The 20,582-nt window shown below is 45.5% G+C and overlaps 1 pseudogene; it reads right to left on the minus strand.

Annotated features, from left to right (window-relative positions):
* Positions 1–10,065: 10,065 nt before the first annotated feature.
* LOC122497375 lies at positions 10,066–11,009 on the minus strand (annotated as a pseudogene).
* Between the last annotated feature and the right edge of the window lie 9,573 nt (positions 11,010–20,582).

Raw genomic sequence — 20,582 nt, forward strand, 5'->3', positions numbered from 1 at the left:
GCAGCTCGGCCTTGAATTCTGGTTTGGCTTCAAAACCGACTACCTTCCCGGTACTCACCCCCCTGAACCCCAACTAAAGAGCACTTGCCAGGTTCCCCCTGCCTTCTTACCGCTTTTCCCAAGTCCTGGGGGCCAGAGAGCTCCAGAACACACACACACACGCAGTGTGAACTGCTCCCGCTCTGCCCAGGAGGGGACAGCTCTGGGTGGGTGACCGTTGGTGGAGTCCTCTCTCTCAGGCAGTTACCCAACCCCTCGTCACCGCTCTCAGGCCCTGAAGTCCTGCTTCCTTTTCTGCTGTCCTCACCTCCTCCTCCCAACCCCTCGGGGCTCCAGCTCCGGAGTTCCTCTTGGGAAGCCCCTTCTCAGAGGCTGCGGTGACTTCAGCAGGGCCACCCTGCCAGAGGACCCCCTTGGCCCTCAATGTGTCTGCCCGCCTTCTGCAGGTGACCAGGGGCTGGTGCAGGGCTCCCGAGGGGCCGTGGGCCCTAGGTTGGTCCTTAAAGGGCCCCATGGACGCTAGTTCTCAGCCTCTGCACCCAGGGAGCCCCCCCCCCCACTCCACCCCCACACACATTCAACACCAACCATCTCTTCAAGGTGACTAACCTCCCACATCGTGTGACCCGACCACCATAAAAATTGGCATCAAATAAGATGAACACAACTTCTCCTTGCGAAGATTCACACCAGGTCACTTGTTCAATCTCCATATTTTGCGGAGGTCAGAACGGGAGACTCCAAGGGCAGGATGCTTCGCTCCGAGACAACAAAACAGGAAAGCCGGACTAGGACTAGGAAGCAGGCCTCCAGCCGGGGCTAACCCCACAACCCCGCTGGCCCCGCTCCCTGTCCCGCCCCGGCCGCCTCGCCCCAGGCCCGCTGTCCACTGCGCAGCCTGGGCAGGGGGTCCCCCGGCTCGCTCTTCCTTCAGCCACCAGAGTTGTGACTTGGGGTGGTCTGTGGGGGTGGGGGTGAGTTCTTTCCTGGGAAAGTGGGAAAGAGAGACAGGGCAGAAGGGAAGGAGGAGGTAGAGAAAGGGGGAAATACGAGTGCCTAAGGAGGGGATGAAGGCGGGAGGATGAGGAGGCCAAAAGAAGGAAGTGAGGGAAAGGAGCCTGGCTTAGTCGCTTTTCTTTCCCTCCCCGCAGGCCCTCTCTTGAGTAGGACGGCCATATAATTTGTCGCCCGAACGAGGACACTTTTGAGAGTGAAAGAGGTGCTAACTGGAACGAGAGGCATAAACCAGACTCTAGGACAGAGTGCAAACCAGGACTGGGCCATGTGGTCACCCCATCCCCGAGGGACACCTGTGAGCCCCGGATGTAGACGCCCCGTGTACCGTCCCACCTCAGCTCTGGACCTCAGCTTCCAGCCAGGCGCCCTCACCCCTCCAGCGGCATTCAGAGACCTTCCATTTCAACAAGCCGGCTAGCACTTGCTCCTCCTTTATCTTCTATCCCGACTAAGGAAACACCTTTCACCTGGCCCCCCAACCTGGAAATCTCCTTAACCCTTACTTACATCCACCTGGTCGCCAAGTCCCTGCGGCGGTGCTTGCGCTCCCACCGTGCGTCACGAGTCGCCCTTCCTCCTCGCCAGCCCTGCTTGTCCCTTCGTGCCTTCGGTGGTGCCTCCTCCAATCTTCTCTCCCCCGGGCCACCCTTCATCTTCCATGCCCAAAGCCCTAGAAGCTCTGGATTGGGGCTGAGTCAGGGACCACACTGGTGTGAGACGTCGGGCAGAACCGCCTAACCTGTTGGACCCATTTCCTAACTTTTGTAAATTGTTCCGGAGTCTCTCCAGGGCTTTTGAACGGTTGGCCAACCTCCCAGGGACCCCACACAAGTGCCCAGATGCATATAGCCCTTGATTTGCTTGGGCCTCAGGAGCCATGTAGGAAGGAACGCAGCCTCACTTAGAGTCAGAACTTCTTAGCTCTTAGGCTGAGGTTTCTGGAAGATGGCTGGCAGGACACAGCCAGGAAGTACGGTGAGGGAGGTAGGGGGCAGGGCGGGGGACACAGCCTGGTAGAGGCCCGCGGTTGGCAGGGGTTAGCGGAGCAGGCCGCGAGTGGGGCAGAGAGGTCAACGGAGTAGAAAGATGGCAAAAGGGGCCTGAAGTGGCGGGGGAGGTGTGGGCAGCAGCCCTGCCCCATCCCGTCTAGCGGACAGAGAGCCGTCTCTGAGTCCATGAACTGGGGGAGGCCAGAGAGCATTTGGGTAAGCACCTCTGAGAAATCTTGGAAATATTGCATCCAACTTTTTCTTTTAGAAAATTCGAAGCGTACACAAAGGTAGAGGTAATATGCTTATGAACCCCCGTATTTCTATGTAGCTGCTTACTCCCCCTCCTAATATGTTTTTTAAAAATGTTACTGAGGGGCGCCTGGGTGGCGCAGTCGGTTAAGCGTCCGACTTCAGCCAGGTCACGATCTCACGGTCCGTGAGTTCGAGCCCCGCGTTGGGCTCTGGGCTGATGGCTCGGAGCCTGGTTCCGATTCTGTGTCTCCCTCTCTCTCTGCGCCTCCCCTGTTCATGCTCTGTCTCTCTCTGTCCCAAAAATAAATAAACGTTGAAAAAAAAATTTAAAAAAAAAAGTGTTACTGAGATATCTAATTCACATACTGTAACAACTCATCCATTTAAAGTAGACAATTCAGGGGCGCCTGGATGGCTCAGTCGGTTAAGCGTCCGACTTTGGCTCAGGTCATGATCTCACGGTTCGTGAGCTCGAGCCCCATGTCAGGCTCTGTGCTGCCAGCCTGGAGCCCAGAGCCTGTCTTTGGATTCTGTGTCTCCCCCTCTCTCTGCCCCTCACCTGCTCATGCTGTCTTTCTCTCAAAAATAAATAAAACATTTAAAAAAAATTTTTAATCAATTATACAATTCAATGTTTTCAGCGTATTCATCATCTTGTGCCACCATCACCATGATTTTGCCATAAATATGATTTGTGTCTCCTCATTTGTATCTGGACTGGGCAGCTGTACTGTCATTAGGCATGTCTAAGGCCACGCACCCATTAGAAAGGATGCTTACAAAAGAATTTCAATGACTTGGGGAAATTCTCATTGTATAGTGTTAATGTAAAAAAAAAAGCCGGGATAGCATTTCATGAATGGATAAAAATAAGGAAAAGAAACAATCAAAGGGAACATGCTCTAATGTTAAAATGTTTGTGTCTGGGTCATGGAGTAAGTGATATTGTTTCTCTAAATTTAAAATATTCGAAGTTTTATACAGTGAAGAGGCATTTTTTGTTAGAAGCCAGTTTAAACTTTGCATACAAATGAGGGAGTAGGACCTGACGGTATCCCAGGCCCTGCTCACCTCGAAGATTCTGGTATGTGAATATTCTCCAAGCAGGCATCTTGTTGCCCACCAGAGGGCGCAGCGGGACCTCACAGCAGCAGGGCCAGCGCCCTCTGGGATGGGGGAAGGCCTCCGATGGGGGGGACCGGGACCACATGAGGGTTCTGGGGATAGCAGCCAATTTCCCTCCTCATAGGACACCCAGGGAGTGTCCTCACTCAAACTGTTTCTTTGATAAAAGAAATTCTTTCAGAGAAAAAAAGAAAAATTCTTTCACTACCTCTTTATTTCAAATTTAGGCACTTACTACATGCACTAAACATACATAACCGTTTGCTTTATTTGGAGTTGCCTTTCATTTCGCTTACAATCCCTAAGTAATTTCCATGGATATAGCCCCAACATTTTGTTCAACCTGTGTTTACAGGTTGTTGCAGATTGTCTTTTGCAACATTAAGAATCAGACAACTGGGGTGCCTGGGCTGCTGACTCTTGATTTCCGGTCAGGTCATGATCCCAGGGTTGTAGGACTGAACCCCGCATTGGGTTCCTCGATGAATGTGAAATCTGCTTAAAATTCTCTCTCTCCCTCTCCAACTCGCTCCTTATGGGGTATATGACTTATTTTTCTCATTTAAATACAAGTTAGAAAACATATATTGTAGTAACGATTTCAGGAATAAAATTTAGTGATTCGTCATTTAAAGGGGTATATGAGTTAATTATTGAATAAAATTTTTTAAAGGGGGGGGGCAACCTGGGTGGCTCAGTCGGTTAAGCGTCCCACTTCAGCTCAGGTCATGATCTCACAGTTTGTAGGTTCAAGCCCCACATCAGATTATGTGCTGACAGCTCAGAGCCTGGAGCGTGCTTCGGATTCTGTGTCTCCCTCTCTCTCTGTCCCTCCCCGAGACTCGTGCTCTGTCTCTCTCTCTCTCTCAAAAATAAATAAAACATTAAAAAATTTTTAAATAATAATATGGAGCATCTGGCTGGCTCAGTTGGTAGAACATGCAACTCTTGATCTTGGGGTCATGAGTTTGAGCCCCACCTTGGGTGTAGATTAGTTAAAAATTAAAAAAAAAATCTTTTTTTTTTTTTTTTAGTGTTTATTTGAAACAAACGTGAGATCATGACCTGAGCCAAAATCAAGAGTCGGATGCTCAACCGACTGAGCCACCCAGGTGCCCCAAAATTAAAAAAAATCTTTTTATTTTTTTTTTAATTTTTTTTACGTTTATTTATTTTTGAGACAGAGAGAGACACAGCATGAACGGGGGAGGGGCAGAGAGAGAGGGAGACACAGAATGTGAAGCAGGCTCCAGGCTCTGAGCCATCAGCCCAGAGCCTGACGCGGGGCTCGAACTCACGGACCACGAGATCGTGACCTGGCTGAAGTTGGACGCTCAACCGACTGAGCCACCCAGGTACCCCCCAAAAAATCTTTTTAAATAAATAACTATTCCAGTGAGTGACTCTAGCTACGCGTTGTACAGACTCAGAATTGTGACCGTGTCCTTACATGTCTGTCGGCTGACAATTTTTCCAATTGTTCGTTGCTACTGTATAGACACCGTTGATTTGTATACAGCAAACTTCAACCTTCTTAAATTTACTTACCAGTTTTCATTTCTGTTTTTGTAGTTTCCTTGGGATTTTTCTATGCACATAATTGCTTGCCTATGTAAACAAAGACAATTTTATTTGATTGTCTCCAATCTGTATGCCCTTTATTTTGTGTCTCACTACACCAGCTAGGACCTCTAGTCCTGGGTTGAATCAGAAAGCTGAAAGTGGACATCTTTGCCTTGTTCCTGATTTTCTAGAAGAAAGTCTCTCGTCTTTCACCATGGAGTACGATGTTAGTTGTAGAGTTTTTGTAGGTGACTTATCAAGTGAGGCAGTTCCCTTCTAGTCCTAATACTTTGTTTCTGTTTGTCCCCTCTATTTTTTGTTCTCTGTTCTTCCTTTCCTGCCTCTTTTTCTATTTAAAGATTTTTTTTTTTTTTAAGTTTTCTGCTGGCTTTTTAACTATACTTCTTTCCATTGTGTGTGTGTGTGTGTGTGTGTGTTCTAGGGATTACATTATTCATTCTTACATTTACCCAGTACTGTTCCATACTAAATGTAGAAAACTTATCACATATAGACCCATCTATCCCCTCTCCGATATATTATAGTGCTAGATGGATTCCTAGATACATCTTATTGACCCCACAAGACAATGTCGTTGCTTTTACTTTAAAGAGTCACACATATAGGGGTGCCTGGGTGGCTCAGTCAGTTTAGCATCCCACTTCAGCTCAGGTCATGATCTCATAGTTCGTGAGTTCAAGCCCCATGTCAGGCTCTCTCTGCCCTTCCCCCACTCACACTCTGTCTCTCTCAAAAAAATAAACATTAAAAAAAATTTTTTTAGGGGCGCCTGGGTGGCTCAGTCAGTTAAGCGTCCAACTTTGGCTCAGGTCATGATCTCACAGTTCGTGAGTGCGAGCCCCGCATAGGGCTCTGCGCTGACAGCTTAGAGCCTGGAGCCTGCTTCAAATTCTATGTCTCCCTCTCTCTCTGCTCCTCCCCCACTCATGCTCTGTCTCTCTCCTTCAAAAATAAATAAAAACATGAACAATTTTTTTAAAAATTAAAAAAGATTTTAAAAAGAGTGACACATGTAATGAAATTAAGAAGAAAATAACAGACCTTCACACTTACCCACTGATGGTCTTTTACTCCTAAGGATCTAAGTTTCCACCTGGTATTATTTCCCTTCAGCCTGTGGGACTTTCTTTAGCAATTGTCATGTGCAAATCTGTGAATTCTCTTATCTTTTATCTAAGAATGTCTATTTTACCTTTATTCTTGAAAGACTTTTTTGCTGGATATAGAATTTTGAGTTGGCACACTTTTTTTTTTCAGCCTTTAAAAATATCCTTTTACTTTTGTTTGGTATTTACAGTCCACTCCCTAGGGGCTTAATTTAGCTGTGTGTGTGTGTGTGTGTGTGTGTGTGTGTGTGTGTGTGTGTGTGTTAAATCCAGAGTTTCTCTTTTTTTTTCTTTCCTGTGTAAAGTTGCTCTGGCAGGATCTTACTCAACCATCACCGAAGTAGACGATGTATCCCAAGTTAATTTTCAATTAAGCCTTTTTTTTTTAAGTTAAACCAATAGGAAAGTTGCAAGAATATTACCACAAAGTCCCATATTCACCACGTATACCTATTATTCTTTCCTTTTTCTGAACCATTTGAAAGCAAGTTCTAGACATCATGCTGCTTTGCCCAGCGTGTGTTTCCTAAGAACTAGAACATTCTCTTACACAGCTAGAATTCAATTACTAAATTCAGGAAATTTAATCTTAATACATAATATTCAGTTCATATCTAATTTTTATTATCCAATATTGACCTTTATACTGCAGAGTTCTTTTTTTTTTTCAAGATTAAGATCTAGGCTCATGCATTGTATGTAATTCGTTGTTATGTCTCTAATCTAGAACAGTTTCTCAGCCTTTGTCGAACTTCTATGAAACTGACCATCTCCAAGAATACAGACCCTTTGCTCTGCAGAATGATCAGTCTGGGCTGATGCATCACTGTCAGGAATACTCAGCACGTTGCATCAGGAGACAGGTGATGTCAGTTTGTCCCATTTTTCATGATATTAACTCGGATCACTTGGTTAAGGCGGTGTCTGCTGGGTGTCCCCACTGCAAAGGCACCTTTTTCCCCTTTGTGATTAATGAAGAATTGGTGGGAAAATGTTGACTGAGTCAGCATGCTGTTTCTAGTACACTCTCACATCCCATGATAGCATCCATTGCTGGTTCCTCGGCCAGCTACCACTGTGATGGTTGCCACATGCTGATTTCCTAACTATATCATTTCCTCATGAATCAGTTGGCATTCTACGGTAAGAGGACCTTGCCCTCCACCCTCCCTTTACTTATTAACAATTCACGAATTCTTCTAAATTCTTCATTTATTGTGATGCTCACACTGAAGTCTATTTGACCAGTGGGAGCGTCTTTCAGTTAGTTCCTGGGTTCCACTGTCATGGTCCCATAATTCTTTGGAACTTTTCTTACTTTCTGGAGCAACAGGACGTTCCAGGGTAATTCGGCACATTCCCTGCCTCACCTAAGAATGGACTCAGCCATTTATTCAAGAAGTGCTGCTTCCTGTTAGTGATCCGTGGATGGTACTCTAGGGCAGTACTATCTTGAGTCCAGAGGAGAGATGCTCATCAGAGATGACAACAAGTAAGAAGCTTGTGTTGTCATCTGAGGGAAAAGTGTCCACAATCCTGCCCACCTGCTGCTTATCTCTGTGGATGCAACACCATAATAATCACTGCCCTCTCTGCTGGCAGGCTGCATAGACCAAAGAACAGTCTGAAAGTCTTTCTTACTGCTCATTATTGGAGTGCCATGTGGGTACTGTCACCACGTGTTCTTACAACAAGCTGAGCCAGGGGCGCCTGGGTGGCTCAATTGGTTAGGTGTTCGCCTCTTGATTTTGGCTCAGGTCATGATCTCACGGTTTCATGGGTTCAAGCCCCACGTCAGGCTCTGCGTTGGGGGTGTGAGGCCTGCTTGGGGTTCTCTCTACCCTTCCCTCACTCGCACTGTCTCTGTCTCTCTCAAAATAAATATATACACTTAAAAAAAAAACAAAAAAAGCTGAACCACATCGGAGTTGTGGGGGACTCTTGATCTGGGGGTTGTGAGTTTGAGCCCCACGTTGGGTGTAGAGATTTCTTAAATAAATACAACTTAAAATAGATAAATAATCTTAAAAAGTTTAGCTGAGCCATTCGTAAGGACATTTAAAAACTGAGTTTAATTTGTTGACTTTCAGTCCTCATTCAAGTCAGGACACAACACTGTGGTGGTTTCACTTTTATTCATCCTCTACAGTTAAGAATAGTTCACTGAAGATTTTCCTTCTTATTTCTGTGGTGTGAATTAGGAAATTACTTAGAACACAGCAAGATATAAAAGAACCACAATTTGATTGACTGGCAATTTACCGAACGTAGCTTGTTATTGCAAAAGAAAACATGGAAAGGAACCCATTAAGGGGCTTTTTTTCTTTTGTGTGTTTATGGTTTATCATAAAAAAGAGACTATTGTAAGGAGAAAGAGGAATTGAAACCTAATCCTTATCTATAGGCTGTCTCTGAAATGCTCCTTCCTAAAAATAAATAACTCATGAAATATTTACCTCAGGAAGCTAGAATTTTAAGTTTGGGGTCAATAGTGCCGAACACAGTAAATCATACTATGCCTCTTATAAGTTGTGTATTTTTTTTTTAATTTTTTTTTTTTCAACATTTATTTATTTTTGGGACAGAGAGAGACAGAGCATGAACGGGGGAGGGGCAGAGAGAGAGGGAGACACAGAATCGGAAACAGGCTCCAGGCTCTGAGCCATCAGCCCAGAGCCTGACGCGGGGCTCGAACTCCCGGACCGCGAGATCGTGACCTGGCTGAAGTCGGACGCTTAACCGACTGCGCCACCCAGGCGCCCCAAGTTGTGTATTTTTTAAATGAATATGTTTCTTTATTCATTTTCGTTTAGTTATTATTTTTAACTAAATAATACATGTTTAGGGGCACCTGGGTGGCTCAGTGGGGTTAAGCGTCCAACTTCGGCTCAGATTGTGATCTCACAGTTTGTGAGTTCAAGCCAGGCATTGGGCTCTGTGCTGACAGCTCGGAGCCTGGAGCCTGCTTCGGATTCTGTGTTTCCCTCTCTCTGCCTCTCCCCAGCTTGCACTCTGTCTCTCTCAAAAGTAAATAAACATAAATTTTTTTTTTACAAAAATAAATAATACATGTTTATCCTAAACAAAACATTTTGACTCTAAATAGTATTTTAAGCTTAAGAAAGTCCTAAGTGATCAATACGTTTCATTACTTTCCTTAATCCCTATTTTTTATTTTGTAAAATTTCTTCTAATTAAACTTCACTCTTACTAAGACTTGTTTTTTTTTTAATGTTTTTTAAAAAAAAATTTTTTTTTTCAACGTTTATTTATTTTTGGGACAGAGAGAGACAGAGCATGAACGGGGGAGGGGCAGAGAGAGAGGGAGACACAGAATCAGAAACAGGCTCCAGGCTCTGAGCCATCAGCCCAGAGCCCGACGCGGGGCTCGAACTCACGGACCGCGAGAGCGTGACCTGGCTGAAGTCGGACGCTTAACCGACTGCGCCACCCAGGCGCCCCTTAATGTTTATTTTTGAGACAGAGAGAGACAGAGCATGAGGAGGGGTGGGACAGAGAGACAGACACACATAATCCGAAGCAGGCTCCAGGCTCTGAGCGGTCAGCACAGAGCCTGACTCAGGGCTCGAACTCAGGAAACATGAGATCATGACTCGAGCCGAAGTTAGATGCTTAGCTGACTGAGCCACACAGGCGCCCTCACTAAAAGTTTTTTTTACAAAACTATTTGTTTGTTTGTTTAGACAGAGAGATAGAGAGAGAGTTGGGGGGAGAGGGCAGAGAGAGAGGGAGAGAATCTTTTTTTTTTTTTTTTTAGCAGTTTCTTAAAATGTCTATTTTTCTCAGAATAGCCGATGATTTTCTGTTGTCTTTTGGTTCTTTTTTTTTTTTTAATTTTAACTTGTTTTATTTATTTTTATTTTTTTAAATTTACATCCAAATTAGTTAGCATATATTGCAACAATGGTTTCAGGAGTAGATTCCTTAGTGCCCCTGACCCATTTAGCCCATCCCCCCTCCACAACTCCTCAGTAACCCTCAGTTTGTTCTCCATATTTATGAGTCTCTTCAGCATCTACTCCCCGTGTCTTTTTCGGCACAGAGGCAAAGACAGTGTTAGTGGCCGGGTCCAGGGCCAGCTCCTTCTCATCGTTTCTGAAGTCTGTTCTTGGACAATATCTGCATGACCCCTCCAGGCTGCGGCCTGCAAAGCTGTGTCTCTCAACTTGTTCTGTTGGTTCAGTTCAATATTTGGCTGAATGAACAGCATTCCCACTGTATCTGTGTGGCCCCCGTGGCAGGCCCGGCATAGAGTAGTGCTTCTGGCTTTGTCTGAGCCATTAACACCGACTCGGTTGTCCAAACACTCAACCAGCGCAAATCGTCTCTGTTTGCAGCCTCATGCGATGGATTCTGCCCGCTTGGCCACACAGTTGCCTGGGATTAATCCGGTCCTGCCTTTGGAGGTGCCTTTCCACCAGCTGGTACCTCTCAGGTCAGTCGTGTAGACAATACGCCCCTCCTCAAAGTACAGTTCATCTGCAGCTCTGGGTTCAAACGTATGCAGAGATCTGAACACTTTAACTGGCCCTGGTTTGACCAGTGTGGGTGGCCGCTTCGACATCATCGCGCTCCCTTGAACAGCAGAGGAGCCTCAAGACCACACACGAAAAGCCAACCCAACGCCCCAACAGCCCGCACTCCAGGGGCCCCAAGGTTTCTTTTTGTCTGGTCTGCAGCTGTGGGCCTTCAAGGATCTGTGCCCACCCTTGGCCGTCAGACCAGCAAGTGCAGGCAGAAGAAAGAGAATCTTAAGCAGACTCCACGTGGGGGCTCGATCCCATGACCCTACAGTCATGACCTGAGCTTAAATCTAGATCTGGCATTCTGACTGAGCCACCCAGGTGCCTGACTTTTTTTTGTTGTTGTTTTTAAGTAAGCTCTATGCCCAAGGTGCAGCTTGAATTCAGAACCCACCCCCCGCCGCCCCCCATCCCATTGCAACCTCTGCCCAGTGAGCCAGCCAGGCGCCCCCCCACTAAGATGTTTTTAAATCTGATGTTTCATTATCCTTTTTGTGTCTTGCTTTTAAATATTTTTATTTTCACAATATGACAAGTTTCAGAATCCTTTAAGAATGACTTCATTCAAATTGTTTTCTAAAAGAGAGATTCTGCGCCGGGTGTCATTCATACTGTTCAGAACCACATTTGCCTGAATAAACATTTCGGATGGACTTCGTGTCATCTGGGCCCAAGCGACAGCAAACGATGAAGCAAAACTGTAGAAACTGTCCAACATCTTTTGCGTGAATCAAGTCGATGAATTAGCTGACCATCTAACAGCTTTGCCTTTGTCTGCTGAGATGGACCGTCCAATAATTCCAATGAAATTCCCATCTGAGCAATGAGACAATTAGATCGATGGAAGAGAATAGAGAGCCAGAAATAGACCCATACAAATATACTCAGCTGATCTTTGACAAAAGAGCAAAGGCATTCAATGGCAAACGAAAGAATAGTCTTTTCAACAAATGCTGCTGGACCAACAGGACATCCACACGCAAAAAAAAAAAAAAAAAAAAAAATCTAGAGGCTCTTGGCTGGCTCAGACCATGCAGCGCGTGATTCTTGATCTCAGGGTTGTAGGTTCGAGCCCCAGTTGGGTGTAGAAATTACTTTAAAAATAAATTATAAAAAAAATACAGAAAGAAAGACTCTAGACACAGACCTTACACCCTTCACAAAAATTAATTCAAAATGGATTCTAGATCCAAATGCACAATACAAAACTATAGATTTCATAGAAGTTAACACAGGAGAAAACGTAAGTGACTTGGGGTGGGCGATGACTTTTTAGATACGACATCAAAAGCACGATTCATGAAAGAAAAAATTCATGGAAGAGAAATTGGACTTCAGTAAAATTACAAACTTCTGTTCTACCAATCTGAGCAGTGGATAGAGCGTGGACAATATTCACGGTTACCAAAGAGTGTTAGCTTCCTTCTCCAGATTTAAATCTGACATTTTGAAGAAGGCAACAAATCCTAGGAACTAACATATGGGCCTACATCTGAATCAGAACAGGAAAAGGGCAGCTTCCCCTTTTCCTCGGGAAATGGAATTATTCCCATCACAAAAAAAAGTACAACATGGCTGATACTTTCATAACCAGGAAAATCAACCACAAATCTACCCTGACACTGCTTTGCAGCTGTTTACAACAAGGATTCTAGCCACCTGGCAGCAGGGGTGGAAGGCGGCAACTGAGAGGCCCGGGCTTACTGATCTAGTCAAGCCAAGGAGTTTCCAGAACTTGAGCTCCTACCCAGTCACCTACACAGTGACTGGACAGCCCTCCTGGTAAGTTGGATCGATCTTCATGTCACAAGTAGATATCCTGGCCTCACAAGTAAATACCCAATAAAGGCAGAAACTCCAAACTCACTGTGAAATCACTGGCAGTTACATGAGAATTTCAAAGTTTTTAGCAAATTATATATTTCAACTTATTTGTGTTCTAAGTGGAATTCTATTGAAGAAAAGCATTTACTACTGAACCACTGATAAAATGAAAAACAATATAATGCTATTGTTGAAAACTATGGTAACAAAAAAACTTGTGGTAACACAACATAAAGTTTACCATTTTAATTTTTTTTTTATGTTTACTTATGTATTTTTGAGAAGGAGTGGGGGGCAGGGAGGGACAGAGAGAGAGGGAGAGAGAGAGAATCCCAAGCAGACTCCACAATGTCAGCACGGAGCCCGACACAGGGCTTGAACCCACGAACCATGAGATCATGACCTGAGCCAAAATCAAGACCAACTGAGCCACCCAGGGCGCCCCTAAAATTTACCATTTTAAAGTGTACAATTCGGTGGCATTTAGTACATTCACAACATTGTGTGCCCATCACTGCTATCTAGTTCCAGAACATTTTCATCGCCCTAAGAGGAAACTCCACACCCACTAAGCAGTCCTTCCCCAGGCCCTCTCTTCCCCAGCCCTGGCAACCACTAATCTACTTTCTGTCTCTGGGATTTTTCTTTCTTTTTTTTTAATATTTATTTTGAGGGGGGGGGGCGGGGGGCAGAGAGAGAGGGAGAGAGAGAATCCCAGCAGGCTCTGTTGTCAGCACGGAGCCAGACGCGGGCTCGATATCATCAACCACGAGCTCATGACCTGAGCCCAAATCAAGAGGTAGATGCTTAACCCACTGAGCCACCAGGCGCCCCTAGGATTGTTCTATTCTGAATGTATCATATAAATGACTCCTACACCACACGTGGTCTTCTGTGTCTGGCTTCATTCCCTTAACCACAATGTCTTCTAGATTTCATCCCTTTTGTAGCATAAATCAGTACTTCGTTCCTTTTTGAGGCTGAAAAATAGCCCAATGTATACACAGACCACATTCTGTTTATCCACTCACCAACTGACGGACATTTGGGTACTTTCTTCCTGTTGGCTATTGTGAGCAGTGCTGCTTTAGTGGTTGGGAACAGGTTCTTGTTTGTTTCATTTCTTTTGGTTACAGACTTAGGAGTGGAATTGCTGAGTCATCTGGTAGGTCTATGTTTCATTTCTCAAGGAGCCACCAAACTGTTTTCCACGGTGGCTGCACCATTTTACGTTCCCACCAGCCAGGTACCTGGGTTCTAGGTCCTCCACATCTTAAGCAACACTTGTCTTCTCGGTGGGGTTTTTGGTTGGTTTTGTTTGTTTGTTTTTGTTACGGCCATCCTAACAGGTGTGAAGTGGTATCTCATTGTAATTTTCAAGACAGAAGGGGCTTTTTGATGATTTCAATGTTTTTAAATGTATTGAAACTTGTTTAATGTAGTGCTATTTTGGAAATGACATGAATCTATTTGTTTTTTTAATGTGAATTCTTATTATTACAGTATTCTGGGAAATTAAATATTAATAAAGACAATCGGTTCTGTAAAAGGGAATTGTAAACGCTAATCAATTGTATACCTACACCTCTGTGTGATGCAAAGTCCCATTTTGATATTGTAGCGTATATACTTTTTATATCATTTCCTAAAGTACTGCTTCACTTTTTTTAAGACTTTATTTTTAAGTAATCTCTATACCCATCATGGGTCTCAAACCCACGACCTGAGATCAAGAGCCACACGCTCCATGGACTGAGCCATCCAGGTCCCCAGTACTGCTTTATTTTTACTATAAATATCAAGGAGTGAAAATAGCCCTTCATGAGGGCATAGACTTCTGTGAGTCAGACCCGCCTGGGACTGAACCAAAGTCTTTCTCCCTGCTGTGTGACCTTGGAAAATTACGTAACTTTGCTGAGCTTGCATTTATTTATGTGCCAAATGGGGACAATGATGCAAGGAGTGTATATCCTAAGTCAGGATTAGTTGAAATCAGATTATAAAAGGTGGCTGGCAGGGGCGCCTGGGAGGCTCAGTCGGTTGAACATCTGACTTCAGCTCAGGTCATGATCTCACAGTTCATGAGTTCGAGCCCCTCGTGGGGTTCTGTGCCAACAGTGTGGAGCCTGCTTGGGATTCTCTCTCTCCCTTTCTCTCTGCCCCTCCCCTGCTGGCTCTCTCTCTCTCTCTCAAAATACATAAATAAACTTTAAAAATAAAAGGACAAACATGGTGTCTGAAGCCAGGAGTTTGATGGCATTCCCTGGGGCATGAGTGCAGATAAAGGGGAGACAGGTGCTCTGAGAACTGAGTTCTGAGACACTCTGACACTGGAGGTCAAGAGGAAGACACCAGCAAGACTGAGGGGAAAGGGGAGGGAATGGAGAGCAGGGTTCTGGAAGCCAGGTGAAGCAAGTGTTTCAGGAAGGAGAGATTGAGGCAACATCTCAAGAGTGAGCGGCCACTCTGACCTTGGCAGGAGCTCTCTGGCTGGGGTGGAGGGGAAGGAGCCCTGAGGGAATGCTCTAGAAGGGTTGGGGACAAGTACACATGGCGCTTTCGGAGAATTTGGCATAAAGCAGAGCAGAGAAATGGCTGTTGGAGCCGGGCATCCCAAGGAGAGGGCTTGTATTTTTTGCTAAGTATTAGAGATATTTCAGCATGTTTCAAGTTGTGGTCTTCCTGCCCTTGTGTGCAATATTGTGCCCTTAGAAGAGATTCCCCCTGTTCTAGGTGGTTTGGAGCCGTTTCTCTAGAAAACATTTTCCCTCTGAGTTATCCAGTCCATTTTTGTCAACGCTGAGAATTTGCCCAGAGTAACGGCTTCCTCTCTAATTGTGGCAGCCAGTTTAAAAAGGGAGGTTCCAGGGGCTGGAGTTCTGCACCCCTGCTTTCTGCCTCTTACTGCGTGTGAGGATTTATCACAGCCCTGACGGGAAGGTTTCAGGTCACCACAAGCCTGCGCTTCATCCTGCTCGTTCCCCAGTAAGAGTAGAGGCGCCAGGACAAAGTGGAAATGGCCTTGATGGGGAAGAGAGAGCGACCTGGGCCCCCCTGCAGCTCAGGTCCCATCAGCTGTGTGCCCATGAGTATGTCCAGCGACATCTCTCGGCGTCTGTAAATTAAAGCACCACAACCAGATCTGTCCCTCAGATTGTGCTTGCTTTCTTGAGAATTTAGCTATGCACTGACAGTTCTTACAATGCACTAATATGATTCCTCCTGCTTGTTCTGGAGACCACGTCCTCCGGGTCCACTGGAGGCAGCTTGCTTCCTGGGCCAGCTGCACAGCCGTCCAGGGCTGGCTTCCTGGGACTCGGGGCTCCCTCTTTCTTGGGGCACTTTTTCATTTTGCAAGAATGTCCTGTAATAGATTCCTGAGGTGAGCAAGGGAAGGAAAAATTTACCTCTTTGTATATCTGAGTATGTCATTTTTTATTTGACAGTAAATTGAGTAAGTACAGAATTCTACACAGAACATCCCTTTCGTTCAGAATTTTGAAGATACTGCCTGCATTACTTTAGGACAATGTATATCATTCAGGTTCTTGATCCTTTGTATTCCCCCCCCCCCAATACTTTTTATTCTTTCTTAATCTTTTCTTTTATCCTTGCGGTTCTGAAATGCCATGATGACGTTCCTTGGTGCAGGTAGTTTTTCGTTCTGTGCCAGGCCCTTTCAATCTGGAGACTAGTATCTCTCAGTTTGGGGCAGTTTTCTTGCATTCTCTCTCCAATGATCACCGTCCTTCTGTTTTCCTATTTTCTTTTTCTGGACCTCCAATTAATCCGATTGTGGCCTTTGGATTCGCCCTCTGAATTCCTTACCATTTCTTCCACTTTTCTGTCTCCATGTCTCCATTTCCCTCTCCACCCCCCCCTCCCCCATCTTGTGCTAGTTTGTGTGTTTTACTTTCTGGGAGATTTCCCTCATTTTCACCTTCTAATTCTTCTCTTGAATCTTTTATTTCAGTTGACCATTTTTATTTTTGTGAATTCTCTCTCATTGTTTTTGTTTTGTTTTGTTTTGTTTTGTTTTTTTAAAATAGCATCCTGAAGCACCTGGGTGGCTCAGTCGGTTAAGCATGTGACTCTTGGTTTCGGCACAAAACCAAGGTTGGTTGTTCGAGCCCCGAGGAGGAGTAGGGCTCTGTGCTGGCAGGGTGGAGCCTACTTGGGATTCTCTCTCCCTCTCTCTCTGCCCCTTCCCCGCTTGTTCTGTCTTTCAAAATAAATAAACATTTAAAATATAGCATCCTATTCTTATTTATTTATTTAAGTAACCTCTACCCCCAACACAGGGATCTTACAACCCTGAGATCAAGAGTCACGCACTCTACAGACTGAGTCAGCCAGGCGCCCCAGCATCCTACAGTTGCTTTATGAATTCAACATCATGTTGTATCCAAGGATATTCATTAAAGTGCATTTGAGGTTTTTCTTTGGTTTTCTCCAGGTTTTTTGTTGTTTTGCTTCCTTTTTCTGTCTCTCTGTTGGTTGTTTTATTCTCTTTTATGTCACCACGAAGAACTGAATATCTGATTCAATGCAAGTATCGGTTAAGTCTGGGTATCGGGTACGTGGATTTTTATTCGTTTTCTATACTTTTCTGTATGCTTGAGCGATTTCATATATGTTTCACGTAGATTGAAAACTTCATGTATGTCCGACTAGGTGACTGGAAACCTTCAGCACAGCATAAGCCACAGCGAGCTGGCCTTTTATGTGGTATAACTCCAAGCGGCAGTATTCTCTTGCGCCAGGTTTCCCAGAGCAGATCTTCTCATCTTCTGCCTGGACACCCCCAAATTCTGGGGGCATGGAGGCGAGAAGGCAAGAGTCTGAGGAGCCCATCATTCAAGATGCAGCCGTTCACTGCCCTGCTTTTGACCCTGCACCTCATCCCCACCTTTCCCTATGCCTGGTGCCCTTGAGTCCAGAACCTCTGTCACTCCATTTCTGCAGATAATAAACCTTCAAGATAAAAACCTGCAACTCCCGGCTGCAAGGGATGATCAGGGACACCTGGGGACCCCATTATTCCTTTTTTTAAAAAAAGATTTTATGGGGGGGGGCACCTAGGTGGCTCAGTCAGTCGAGCTTCTGACTTTGGCTCAGGTCATTTGGGAGTTCAAGCCCTGCGTTGGGCTCTCTGCTGTCAGCACAGAGCCTGCTCTGTCCCCCTCTCTCTCCGCCCCTCCCCTGCTGGCTCTCACTCTGTCAAAAATAAACAAACATGAAAAAAATACATATATTTTATTCTTTTAATCTCTGCGCCCAACATGGGACTCGAACTCAGAATCCCGAGGTCAAGAGTCGCACGTGCTACCGACCAAGCCAGCCAGATGCCCCCCATTGTTTCTTATACAGACTCTCTACCTGTCCCGTTCCATCTATGGCCACGTGCCTGACATCTCAATTGTACCCGGTGCTCCTAAATCCTGGAACTGGGGATTCAGGGCAAATCTCACTCTTTTTTGGCATTCTTCTCTGAAAACATTGAGGTTGTAACTTCTGCTCTAGGACATTTTAGCTCTGTTCCCCATCTCTCATTTTTAGAAGACTTAGTTCAATATTTGCATAAATAAAACTTTTAATCCTCACGGATGTCACTTGCCTTTGAATATATTTTCTAAACTTGGGTACAAATGACACAAAGTGTTACATTAGTTTCAGGTGCACAACATGGTGATTCGAGAAGCCTATACTTATGCTGTGCTCACCACGGGTGTGTAGCTCCCATCTGTCACCATGCGGCACTGTTACAATATCATTGACTATATTCCCTAAGCTGTACCTTTCATTCCCATGACTTATTTATTCCATAACTGGAAGTCTGCATCTCCCACTTAATTTTGTGTGGCTATGTTTACCATAAATTCGACAAGACGGGATCTCACACTGATGGGCTCTGGGAAAATTTCTCATGGACACAATGGAGACATGCAGTTCCCAGAAATGGTCACAAGGTGGCGCGGTGACTCTACATTTAATTTCTAGTTTCTCCACACTACCCCAGCCAACCCGCAAGAGTTAAAAGTACTGTGAATCTTGGTTAAATCCAGCAGAAGGGAACCAGCAATCTAGGATATTTCTGCGGGAAGGAGTCTCAGATTACTTTCTGGTCCACCCGCTTTTAGAGACAAGGGAATGGAGATCCACAGGAATCAACCAATCTGTCCTATATCCGGAGGTGGTCAGTTGGAACAGACCCTAGGCTTGAATTTTAAAATTCTCTTAAAGTCATATTCAGAGTTGCCTTCAAATTGTAATACAAATGTGAGTGCATGAAAGTGGCCGTAGGAACGAGGAGGCCAGTGCAGTCCCTGCGGAATGAGGTGGCCTGAAAGAAACAGAAGTAAAAGTCGCTGGTTCACTTACCCCATGTCCTGAGCTCTTGCCACAGTGTGTGAAGTGTTGTGAAGACACGAAGGGGACAAGACAGGGTCCCCGCCCTGCAGAGTTTACAGTCTGGTAATGAGATGAGCCAAGAGGAGACAGTGAACTGCAACCAAGGAAGTCTGCCCCGGGGGAAGGTAGGTCACAAGGGCTCCTCTCAATAACGGAGAAGCAGAAGCCCCTTCCCTGTTCAGGAGCGGGTGCCCTTGCTGGTGGGATTTGGGCTGGCTCTGGAAGAACAGTGGAAGTCAACCCTTCTCAAATTGGGATCTGCTGTGCCTAGGGCTTTTGTTTAGACGCAGATTGTAACTCAGTAAGATTGTGTGTGCTGAGATTCGGCATTTCTCCCAGGCTCCCAGGTGATTCCGGTGTGGCCTACCTGAACGAACAGCAAGGCTGGAGGCACTGGTTCTTGAACAAAAAAAACACTAACACTCCAGTCTCACCTGAGAGATACTGTGTTAATTGGGCTAGGGTGTGACTTTGGCATTGGTATTTTTAAAAGCACTTCCCAGGGGCACCTGGGTGCTCTCGCAGTTTGTGAGTTCGAGCTCCCTCCGCCTTGGGCTCTGTGCTGACAGCTCGGAGTCTGGAGCCTGCTTCAGACTCTGTCTCCCTCTCTGTCTGCTCTTCCCCCACTGGCACTCTGCCTCTCTCTCTAAAAAATAAGCATTAAAAAATTAAAATATATATATATATATATAGGGGCGCCTGGGTGGCGCAGTCGGTTAAGCGTCCGACTTCAGCCAGGTCACGATCTCGCGGTCCGGGAGTTTGAGCCCTGCGTCAGGCTCTGGGCTGATGGCTCGGAGCCTGGAGCCTGTTTCCGATTCTGTGTCTCCCTCTCTCTCTGCCCCTCCCCCGTTCATGCTCTGTCTCTCTCTGTCCCAAAAATAAATAAACGTTGGGAAAAAAAAAAAAATTAAAAAAAAAAATTAAAAAAAAAAATAAAAGCACTTCCCAGGTGATTCTAATGCAGAGTAAGGTGTGAACATCACTGATGTGGGGGACATTTGTCACTCTTTCTACCCAGCACCTGAAACCCCCCACCCCCACCCACACACCTAGAGTCAGAGCCCACCCCCACACTACTGAAGCTAAAATCAAGAGATGCCCTTTCCCCCACTTCCCAAGCATGGGGGGGGGGGCACAAATGTGCACTTGGGCTTCACCAACCAACTTAGCCATCTCAGACTTTGCAGCAAGAGCCACTGAAAGGAGCGGAGGCTGCACGGTATTGACCTTAGCCAGGATTCTGGCAGTGGTGGCAGCTACATTGTTCCCAGAGGCAGCGGTGACAATTCCTGGGGCACGACGTGCAGCAGCAGGAACTGTCAGACCTTAGCAGACCAATTCTGCTCAGCCTGATTTTGAGCAGGGGACTGGGCTGCACAGCCTCTGAAGTTGCTTCTGTGGTCCCAGAGATTGGGGGCTACCCACTGTAAGTTTAAACCCACACAGAGGCTTTATGATTAAATATAATATACACTTTAAAACACCAGAAAACATATGCATGGGTTAGTGAATTGTTACAAGGCAAACACCCTTGTAAACACCCAGGCCAGAAGATTTTGCTGTCCCCAAAACTCACTTATAACTCCTCGCTCCCTGCTAAGAATATCCCTGTCCTGACTTTTAGAGTAATCATTTCATTAATTTTCTTTATAGTATATAACCTCTGTGGTTCCCTAAACACCTTATAGTTTAGTTTTGCCTTTTCTTTTCCCCTTTCAGTCTTT

Source organism: Prionailurus bengalensis, chromosome A3, assembly GCF_016509475.1.
Source record: "Prionailurus bengalensis isolate Pbe53 chromosome A3, Fcat_Pben_1.1_paternal_pri, whole genome shotgun sequence".
NCBI lineage: Eukaryota > Metazoa > Chordata > Mammalia > Carnivora > Felidae > Prionailurus > Prionailurus bengalensis.